Below are 11,535 nucleotides of genomic sequence, written 5' to 3' on the forward strand. Positions count from 1 at the left end.
ATGGGTGTTGAAGGCGGGGCATCGCGCTACGCGATGCCCTGGAAATATTGACCAGGCGTTGACTTTTGGTCCATCGCGTAGCGCGATGGACCTGGGGAGGAAACCATCGCGCTACGCGATGGTCCCCAAAATCGGGAAAGTTAGGGTTTTTTTTATACAATATTTTGACGACCCTAGACTCTATTCGACACCTGGGAGGCGATTTTCAGAGCAGCAAAGGGAGCCACCATCACTTCCAATCATCTCCAAGCATCATATATGTTATATCAGATCATAACCGAAGCCCGAGAGATGCCGAGATGCGGCTAGATCCTTCGAGTCATACCCGGGATGTAGAGTATTGTATCTTTCAGTTTTTCTTATGTATTAAGAACGAATTGATTGTAACTATCTTTGATGTTAATCTATGAGTATTGATGTCTAGTATGATTGTGCACAACATCAGTTTAGGTTTATTTCGATCAGGACGATTAGTGTGCCAGTTGCTATGATAATGGCTTGTAGGATTGTTTTGACCTGTTAATTGCAAGAAAGCAAACGTTTGCCCTTAGTTGAGTCACACTGGCAGGGACCGTTTGATAACCAATGCCGTGTGTTAGCGAGCGTGGATGCCTAAGGTTTAACTGGTTAGTCAGTCTGTAGTTAACACAGGATAGTTTATCTGTTAAGTTGCATGAGTTTGCTGTTAGGTTATGTACTTGGATTCCCGGGTGTGATTTGCTTTGTTTGATTGATTGGATACTTGATTAATTGTTCGTTTATTATAAAACACAAATTTTTTGCTAGTGTGATCAGCACTTTAATTGAATTACTTCATAATGATAGGAATAGTTTACACTTTACACTGACCACATACTCCTCGTGGTTCGACACCCTATTTACCCTAGCTTGCTTAGGTGATTAGAACACTGATTTACTTGTTTTTGACTAGATATCGACAGTCTAGCACCAATTAGTATTAAAACTATATATATATGTATGTATGTATAATGCTTGTGTGTATAAATGTAAGTGAGAGAAGGAGAGAGAAAGTAGGGTAGCCACGTTGTCTCCCCTCAAGTTTGCAGAAAAGGACTTCACACCAAAAAACTTGACTCCACAACAATGAAGTTTGTAACCTCCTAGCTTGTTTGATGCCACCTAGATTCAAACCTTGGGATTTGAAGCTTGTTGCGGATGCTCTTAGTGAGTCAGAGGTTGTACGGAGTGACCTGTCAGTGGTTCACAAATTAAAATGCTTTATAAAGAGGTCTGTAATGAGCAAAAGCCCAGTAGTAATGATTAAAAAGCAACTCAAACTTGTGTCATATGGTCGATTAGAGTTTCTAAACTGGGTTGGGGATCTCTCTACCACCACTTGGACAGCTAGTGTCATGTTAGGAGTTTCTTATTGTAGGCTTGGATGGGTTGAAAGTTGCGGAATTGGAGTTACTTGGAACTAGTGGTGCATTTCCGTCACTTGATCGAAACTCTAATGCAGTGTTTTGTATGAAGTAATGTAATGAATCATTACAAACTACAAAGAAATGAAATAAAACATATTTGGTTGTCATGTGTTAATAAAATGGATTATTTCTTAAGAAAAAAAATTCATTCCATATATAAGATTTTCATTTCTAAGAAGAGGTGCTTTGCTTTTTTTTTTCTTTCTATTCCTTGAAAGAATGAAAAGGACCCAACAATTTCTAAATTTCACTCGATTATTTGATTAATTTCAGGATTAGTAGTAATTCTTTAATTAGAGAGCAATTATACAGTATTGTATCTCCGGGTTCCAGATTTGTCATAAGCAATTGTAGAGTATTAATTGTATATCTATTTTGCATTCATGTAACCTAACCAAAGGCTTTTTTTTCTATATTTAGCGATGCAAATCACCCTGAAATTTCCAGCCTTATGAGAAAATTTTACAGGGCGCTGATTAATACATCTTTTAGTTCTATTTAACATACAATACATGCTACTTGATACGCTGATCCTGATGCATGACTTGGTGTTAAGACTACTTGGTATTTCACAACATAATATTCTTTTAACACAAGAAGGCAATATATTTTTGGGTAAATACCAATAAAAACCAACATATTTTTTGTTTTTGCTCACAAAAGTCCCTCAACTCAACTTTTGCATATAAAAGTCCCTCATTTGTTGAATTTGAACATAAAATTCAACAAATGGAGGGACTTTAATTTATATGCAAAAGTTGAGTTGAGATACTTTTATGAGCAAAAACAAAAAATATATTGGTTTTTTGTGATATTTGCCTATAATATTCTTTTAACTTTTATAACACAAAACTCGATTATTTATTCAATACGAAATCAAACAAACTTAACAAACATGCATGTGAAAAGTAATAAATAAGGCTCATATGATACACCATCTCCTAGATATAGATCTTTTTAACTCCCTGTCGAAGCTTGGAGTTAAACCTGAAAGAAAGTTCACATTAGGCCTACTTTAATCAAGATAGTGTTGTGATTTGTATGCACCTTGCCTCAAATATTTTGAAGTGTATCCAAAATATCTTGCAATTCTTGTACAACCCTTCTCATATCCATCCTTTCTGATGGAGAATCAAGAGTGCACGATATTCCAATCCTCAATATTAAAGCCAAACACTCCTCAATTTTCTTTACATTTTCTTCCTTGTTTCGCATAAAAGTTTCATTCTCTTCGTAAACATTTAGAGCATTAACATCAATAGCATCCATTACATGGTATGGCAAGGCCATGGAAGCAAATTTGTGAAGGTTGAGGCTCTCTTTAAAAATGTCATCAGTTGGCTTTTTCCCTGTCATAATCTCTAGTAATACTATTCCAAAACTATAAACATCTCCACTACTTGACATCTCATTTCCAAGACCGTACTCTGTAATTTACAAGTACTTTAGAAATAAAGATAATACTATGAGTAGTACATATGAAAAGTTTAATTTACCAGGAGCAACATAACCGATTGTTCCTCGAATCCTAGTTGTGCTTTCTGGGTATGAAGTTCCAAGTAAACGAGTTAAACCGAAATCTCCAACATGAGCCACCATATCATCATCGAGTAGAATGTTGCTAGGTTTCAAGTCGGCGTGAACAACAGCTGGTATGCAATGATTGTGAATATAATCAAGTGCAAATGCTACACCAATGATAATATTTGTTCTCTGGAGAAAGCTGAGTGCGGACATGCCTTCTCTTGAACGCAACCAATCTTGTAAACTCCCTTTAGGCATGAACTCGTATACCAAAGCTTTGAAATCATTTCCTTGAAAGGCAATGCTTGAGCACGAAGTTATAATCCTCAACAGATTCCGATGGCGAATGCTTCGCCATGCTTCACATCCCTCATAAAGCTACTATGAGCACCTCGATTTTGAAGATTTAGAACTTTAACCGCAACAACCCTATTATCATATTCATCAAGGATTCCTTTAAAAACTGAACTGAACCCACCTTTACCGATCAAATTGGCTTCGGAGAAGCCATTGGTAGCTTTGAGAATTTGATCATATGAAACTTTCAAGAATTGATCTCTTGTTGATAATTGAGATGGTTTACTCTCGCTTTCTTCTTAAGCCAAACATATGCTAAACATGCTATGGTGAAAACTGTGGATGAAATCAAAATGATTACTACAAACATAGGAAACTTCTTTTTATGCTTCTTTTTCTCCTTGCATTTGGATAATCGGAGTTCAACAATGCCACCGCAAAGTTTACTATTACCAAAAATAGAGTATGCACTTGCATTGGCAAACACTCCTAAAGTTGGCACTTCACCTTCAAAATCATTAAATGAGAGGTTCAGATATTCCAATGATGAAAAACCTTCTAAGAATTGAGGAATTTGACTGGATAAATTGTTTTGGGAAATATCGAGTTCCACCAATCCTTTTAATGAAGCTAATGATGGTGGTATCATGCCTTGAAATAAGTTGCCTTTGAGATACAACATTGAAAGACTAACACAACGACCAATGCAACTAGGAATGTTACCTGATAAATTATTATCAGATAAAACTAGACCACTCAACATTTTGAGGTGTCCCACTTCCGTTGTCAATGGACCAACCAGATTGTTATTAGAAAGATCTAATTCTATGGATAGAGATGAAAGTTGAAGAAGTTTTGTAGGAATACTCCCTCAAATTTATTGTTATAAAGGTATAACTTTAACAGATTATGGCAATTTCCCAAACTTGACGAGATAACCCCTTCTTACATGTTTGAATTCAATTTAAGCACGGTCAAAGATGATAAATTCCCGATGGCATCAGGAATCTGACCTGAAAGTAGGTTTTCATATAAAAAAATGCCCACTAGCTTTTGAAGGTTAACAATGGTTGAGGGGATGCTACCTGTGAATTGATTCCTATGCAACGACAACTTGGTCAAACCACTGAGATTACCGATCGAATTAGGGATGCTTCCATGTAACTGATTTTCATATAAGTATATATATTGGAGTTGATTAGAAAGATTAGCAATTGATGTGGGAAGCACTCCTTGAAACTTGCAATTATGAAGACCTAACTCCTTTAATCCAGTGCAATTTTTCAAACTACCAATAAACTTCATTTCATCTGCTTCTTTGCTTCCAAAGTTGTTATTACCTAATCTTATATAAGTAATATCTCATAGGTTTGCAAAGTCGATTTCCAACTTTTCACTAAACTCGTTGTAACTCATTTCAAGATATTCTAACCTCGAACAATTAGAAATGGACGGTGGAAGAGGCCCTGCTAGTTGGTTATCCCGTAACTGAAGGAAGACAAGATAAGGAAGCATTATGGTTAGAGGTAGACTGCCTGTGAGTTGATTTTCAGACATGCTAAAATGAGTTATGAGTGAAAGGTTATAAAGAGAACGAGGGATGTCTCCAGATAAATTACAACCCCCGCAGTAAATTCCTTTTAATGTTTTCCAATGGCCTAAGGTATTTGGAATGCTCCCACCCAATGGGTTATTGACAACAGCAAACTTTTTCATTGTTGTGATATTTCCCAAGAAAGGCGGTATTCCACCAGTTAAGTTATTACCCAAAAGTCGAACAACAACAAGTTTGGAGAGGTAACTAATCTCCTTGGGAATGCTTCCAAATAGATTATTATAGGAAAGAGTAAGCACTTCAAGATTAGAACAACCAGATATGTTAGCCGGAATGACCCCGCTGAATTTGTTTCTTCACAGACGAAGAAAACGTAGCCTTGAAAGACGACCGAGTTCATAAGGGATGATTCCTTGAAAGCTGTTGTTAATGAGATTAAGCTCACGGAGGAAGCTAAGGTTCCCTACATGAGGAGATAAAGAACCTTCCAAACCTTGTGATTCCAATACAACACTAGTCACTCTTCTATGGCGCTTTCCACATGTAACACCAGTCCAATCACAAAAATGAAGGGAATTGTTCCATGAGGTTAGAGCTCCTTGAGTGATCATGAACTTGATCTGGAGCAAAGCGTGATGATCGGTCTCATTTCCGTGGTCATAGGAACCTGAGATAGAGGTGAAATTTAGAACTATAATAAGAGCATAAAAGAGGAAATGGCTGCGGGAGGAAGATAACAAATACATGGTTGGTTACTTTGAATTCATTTCTGAAAAGAAACTTAAGATCACATGGATACTTGTTGGCCTTTAATATGCATGTTATTGTAATGCTTTAAGTCAATGTCTTATTTCTAGGAAAGAAATTATATATATATATTTTTTATTTGTAGTGCTTTCTTGGTTGGTAGTGGCGAATTAGCCATAAATCAATGCTCTATTCACACATTTTTTTCTTTGGACGGCAAAAGAAATATATATTATAACTTGATAAAAGTTGATCAAAGAAAAGCTAAAATAAAACAAAGAAACTTGAGATCATAAGGATACTTGTTAGCCTTTAATATGCATGTTATTGTAGTGCTTTCTTCAATGCCTACCATCTAGAATTAGGCTTTTTCTTGGTTGGTAGTGACAAAGTAGCCATAAAGTAATGCTCCATTCGCATTTTTTTTCTTTTGATGACATATATATATATATATATATATATATATATATATATATATATATATATAATAACTTGAGAAAGCTGATCAAAGAAAAGATAAAATAAAACAAAGAAACATCCCAAAAAGACCACCAGTAAACTAAGCAACAAAAAAATCCCTGTGCTGCGAAAATGAAACATGCATCAGTAATCAGATCATGCCTCAAAGCAAGAAAGTGGGAAGTTTACTCAAACCAAGTACCAATCCATATTCTTATATTTGGATATGAGTTTATTAATTAATCCAACCGTACAAACACATTATAATTTCTTCGATAGTAAACTCGATGGAATAAGAGTGAAAAGTCATCCCTTGCATTCTGAGCTTCCAAATAAACTACAACGATGAATACATATATAATTGCTTTCATTAAACGCCTACCCATGTTGCGATGCTGTTAGAAATCTAACTTCTTTTTTTATTAAGAACAATCAGCCCAAAAACTATCAAGAATCTTCAATCAAATACACCAATAAACGAATATTACAACACCAATAATATCAACGACTATCAGATCATCTTTCTGATGATCTAACGAACTCCCAAGAATGAAAATAACCTGAACAAACCTCAGACCTAGATCTGTAAGATTGAGAGAGAAAACAGAGAACCAGAAGGAAAATATATCGAACCACTAAAACAACCAGCTTCTTTCTTGGATTTATAATAACCACACCGTCTTGGACTCCATCCAGCCCAAAGCACACCCAAGCGGGCCTTTTGTAACCAAATGTAAAACAAGCCCATTTAACCTCACATAAAAAATAAAAACATATTAGAAAATACTGAATTGATACAAAAAATAAGACATTTCTAACACTCCCCCTCAATTCAATATTTAAAACAATCTATTAAACCTTTTTCACAAATAACAGAGAGTTGAGTCGAAAACAAACCTTTCGTGAATATATCAACTAATTGATCATTTGATTTGGTTTGCACCACTTTAACTAAACCAGCAGCAATTTTTTCACGTAAGTAAAACAAGTCCACTTCAAAATGTTTAGTTCGATCGTGAAATACTGGATTTCCTGCAATAGATATTGCAGCTGAATTGTCACAATACAAATGTACCGGTAAAGACACATCTACTTTTAACTCCCTTAACAACTTTACCACCCAAGTCACTTCACCAGACACATCACACATGGCCCGATATTCAGCATCGGCTGAAGACCTTGAAACCACAGGCTGCTTCTTACTCTTCCAAGCCACTAAGGAAGATCTAAGCATAACGCAATAACCAGTCACTGACCTCCGACTGACCAAACACTTGGCCAGTCAGAATCAGAGTATGCAACCGGATTTAGCCCACCAGTTTTGCTTATCAATACACCCGCACCAGGAGATTTCTTTAGATATCTTATTAGTTTCAATGCAAGATTCAAATGAACATCTGTTGGATTATGCATAAACTGACTTAAATGTTGCACAGAGTAAGAAATATCTGGGCATGTGTGAGACAAGTAAATTAATTTCCCAATTAATTTTTGATATTTTGTGATGTTTTGCAAAGGAGTTTCACTTTTCTTACTTAAAGCATTAATAACATAACTTTGTACAATTGGAACATTAGCAGGCTTACACGCTGTTAAGCCAAATTCTTTTAGTAAATCTAAACAATATTTTCTTTGAGAAAGACAGTAACCTTTCTCGGTTTTTAGAACTTCTATTCCTAACAAATATTTCAAAAAACCTAAATCTTTAATAAGAAATTTGGTTTTCAACAAACTTTTCACTTTGTCAATTTCACTTGGACAATTACCAGTCAAAACTATGTTATCTACATAGACTAACAGGACAACAAACACATCTTTGTCATTTTTGATAAAAAGAGAATAGTCATTATAACTTTGAATAAAACCTATACTTAATAACACGCCAACAAGTTTCTCATTCCACATCCTTGGTGCCTGTTTTAGGCCATACAAGGATTTATTTAATTTACACACTTTAGTTTCATTCTTTGAGAAATATCCCTCAGGTAGAGTCATGTATACATCCTCATATAAGTCTCCATAGAGGAACGCATTATTAATATCTAATTGAAACAAAGGCCACTCATTTTGTGCAGCTAAACAAATAACACATCTAACAATAGTCATTTTAACTACTGGAGAAAAGGTTTCATCAAAATCAACACCTTCCGTTTGATTAAAACCCTTAGCAACTAACCTAACCTTATATCTCTCTATTTCTCCAGTGGATTTATATTTTATTTTATATACCCACTTGCACCCGATAGGTTTCCTCCCACTAGGTAAATCAACTAAATCCAAGTATTATTCCTATGCAAAGCACTCATCTCTTCATACATAGCAACAACCCAATTATTATCAGTTACAGCTTCTCTAAAATGTTTAGGTTCAACACTTTTATTTAAAACAGAGATAAAACAAAAATTTTCTTTGGATAAGTTAGAGTAGTTTAACACATTTTCTAGACCATACTTGACCTTTCCTTCAACAATAAAATCATCTAATCTTTTCGGTAAATTAGAACTCCTCGTAGATCTCCTCATATTTATAGGATCCGAAGGGACTTTCAGATTTGTGCCCTCAGTTGGGTTTGTTTCATCATTTGAACTAGTAGGACCCACCTCACTAGTAGATCCGATAGTGTTTGAAGGTTGCTGATCGCCAGCCCTCCTTTCAACACCTGAATTTTCACTAGGAGGCTGATCAACTGACATGTCATATGAAACACTCCCTCCTTCATCATTGGGACTTCTATTAAAAATACTTTGGTTGTCAATATCACAATACAAATAAAAAAAATTTAGATTAATTGTTTATAGTTTTGTCAAAAACAGTTTCAAAATCTTGTAGTGACGAGCTATCTTTAAAAGGAAAAACCGACTCATAAAATTTCACATCCCTAGAAAAAACAACTTGTTTTAAATCAATATCTCACAATTTATAACCCTTTTTATTGAAAGAATATCCTAAAAACACACTTTTATTGGCACGACTATTAAACTTGTTATTATTATTTAATATAGTATAGTAACAAAGACAACCAAAACTTTTTAAATGTTTCAAGGAGGGTTTAAATCCAAATAACTGCTCATACGGAGACCTACCATTCAAAACCGAAGAGGGAGTCCTGTTTATCAAATAAGTAGCAGTTAAAACACACTTTGACCAAAAACTTAGGGGAACTCCCCCTTCAAACAGAAGAGCCCTAGCTACATTTAACAAATGCCGATGTTTTCTTTCTACTATACCATTTTGTTGAGGTGCATGAGTACAAGAAGTTTGGTGTTGAATACCATTGATTCTAAAATATTCTTGCACCCAATGATTTACAAATTCAGTTCTATTATCACTACGAAAAACTTTTAACAGTAGTGTTGAATTGATTTTTTAACATGTTAACGAAAGTTTCCACACTACAAAAAACCTCACTTTTATCTTTTAATAGATAAATCCAAACAGCCCTAGAGAAATCATCGACAACTGTTAAAAAGTATCTAAAACCTTCTTTACTCTTAAGTTTATAAGGACCCCAAACATCAAGATGAACCAACTCTCCAACCTTTAATGACACATGGTCACTTAATGGAAATGGTTCACGATGTTGTTTGGCCTTATGACACACATCACATGGTAATGAGTCATTTATTATTTTGACATTTAAATCATCTTTTAGAACAGATAACACCTGACTAGCAGGATGACCTAATCTAGAATGCCACAAATTTAATTGATCACAACTAGTAAAACACACCTTCACCATATTAGTATTAACACCACATAGATATAAGCCATCTAGTTGACTACCAGTCACCAGGGTTCTCTTTGTGAGAGAGTCCTGAATATAACAATTATTTTCATTAAACGTCACAGACAATTTATTATCACTAGCAAGTTTGTAAACAGATAAGAGATTCACATAATAATCTGGAAAAACAAACACGTCAGTTAAGGTGACTTCATCATTTAGTTTAAAACAACCTATTTTAGTTACAATAGCATTAGAACCATTTGGATGTTTTACACTTATGTTGAAATCAGAAACATCTATAGGATTAAAAATCCTTTGTCACTCATAACCATATGTTGGTTAGCCCCAGAATCTATAACCCATCTAGTGTGTGTAGATGGATTATGATTACTATTAAAGCAGAACACGTTATTTTTCATTAAAGAAGTAGAAGAAAAACACATAGATTTACCTCCTACATTAGCACCTAGTTGTCCATCTCCATTTTTTTCGTTTAATAGACCTAACAACTTAGTCACTTGATCAGGGGTAAAAGAACAAGCAGTGGAATTAGAAGATGAACTATTAGAATTGGCAAACTTTGGATTACCCTTAGGTCTAGAACCTTGAGGATAACCTACAATCTCAAAACATCTTTCCACAGTATGACCTATCCTATTACAATGTGTGCATTTTAAGTTGGGATTAGGTCCACGATAAGGTTGATTAAACTTCTTTTTATTATCAACAAACTGACTTGCCTTAGAAACAAAACCAACGTTTGAACTTAGAATTTTAGAACTAGCATTTGAATTCCTATGTGATTCTTCTCTAGATATTATTGAAAATGCAGTCTTAACAGAAGGTAGTGATTCACGTGTCAGCAACGTAGTTCTAACAGTTTGGTAAAAATCATCTAGACCCATGAGAAATTGCAACAATTTTATTAATGTGTTAAAATCATTAAAGCCTTTTGAGGCTTGACAAGAACACGAGGGCAACTGTACCATAGCATCTAATTGTTTCCATAAAGTATTTAGTTTGTGATAATACTCAGAAACCGTGTCTCCATTTTGTTTTAATTAGTTTATTTTTTGAAAATTGTTGAAAATTACCGAACCATCAATTTTTTCATAAGTCTCCCTCAGTTCTGTCCAAACCTCAGAGGCAAGTTGTGAATACACTTGCCCAACATACAACTCTTCATAAATAGAATTTAAAATCCAAGTTAAAACGATTGAGTTACGCCTATCCCACTGACTCATGAGAACCTCATTATCAGTAGGCCGTTCACAAGTACCAGTAACAAATCCTAGCTTATTTTTAACTTGAAGTGCTAGTTTCATAGCATTAGCCCACATAGAATAGTTTTCAGTACCATTAAGTTTGAATTAGGCTGGTCCACTTGTCTGGTCCGGTTCACTCCTGGTTCGGTCCGGTTCGTTTCCTGACGCGTCGGTTCTCCGGTTAGACTTGTTTTTGCTCGTTTTTCGCTCTCTTTTCACCGGAATTAAAACCCGAAACCTAAAACGTAAAACCATGTTAGTAGTATACAAATCTTATGAGAAACCAAACTAAATTAATAAAATATTTAATAAAATGTACACGGGATTAATGTATAATAAACGTTATATCAAATATCCCCACACTTAACCTTTTTTCGTCTCTGAAAAAGTCTCATTGCAACGGGATCAGAATCGGAGAAATACAGTCTAACAAACATATAGATTATCTTAAAATTTTTAGAACAACGCAAAAACTGCGATCACCGATATTGTTGTCCACCTAAACCCATGCCTTTG

General features: G+C 34.9%; 1 long non-coding RNA gene and 1 pseudogene across 2 annotated transcripts; both read right to left on the reverse strand.

Moving 5' to 3' along the window:
* Positions 1-2,451: 2,451 nt before the first annotated feature.
* LOC143535201 (receptor kinase-like protein Xa21) lies at positions 2,452-5,537 on the reverse strand (annotated as a pseudogene). Its single transcript, XR_013135673.1, has 2 exons — positions 2,942-5,537; positions 2,452-2,872 (listed from the first exon to the last, which is right to left on the reverse strand). The product of XR_013135673.1 is annotated as a receptor kinase-like protein Xa21 (transcript).
* Positions 5,538-8,861: 3,324 nt separating this feature from the next.
* On the reverse strand, positions 8,862-10,286 carry LOC143535203 (uncharacterized). The gene is made up of 3 exons (XR_013135674.1): positions 10,206-10,286; positions 9,758-9,841; positions 8,862-9,133 (listed from the first exon to the last, which is right to left on the reverse strand). It is a non-coding gene; the product is annotated as an uncharacterized LOC143535203 (long non-coding RNA).
* Between the last annotated feature and the right edge of the window lie 1,249 nt (positions 10,287-11,535).

This window comes from Bidens hawaiensis, unplaced genomic scaffold, assembly GCF_021521415.1.
Source record: "Bidens hawaiensis isolate Kalapana, Puna unplaced genomic scaffold, B.hawaiensis_p1.1 tig00010432_1, whole genome shotgun sequence".
Lineage (NCBI taxonomy): Eukaryota > Viridiplantae > Streptophyta > Magnoliopsida > Asterales > Asteraceae > Bidens > Bidens hawaiensis.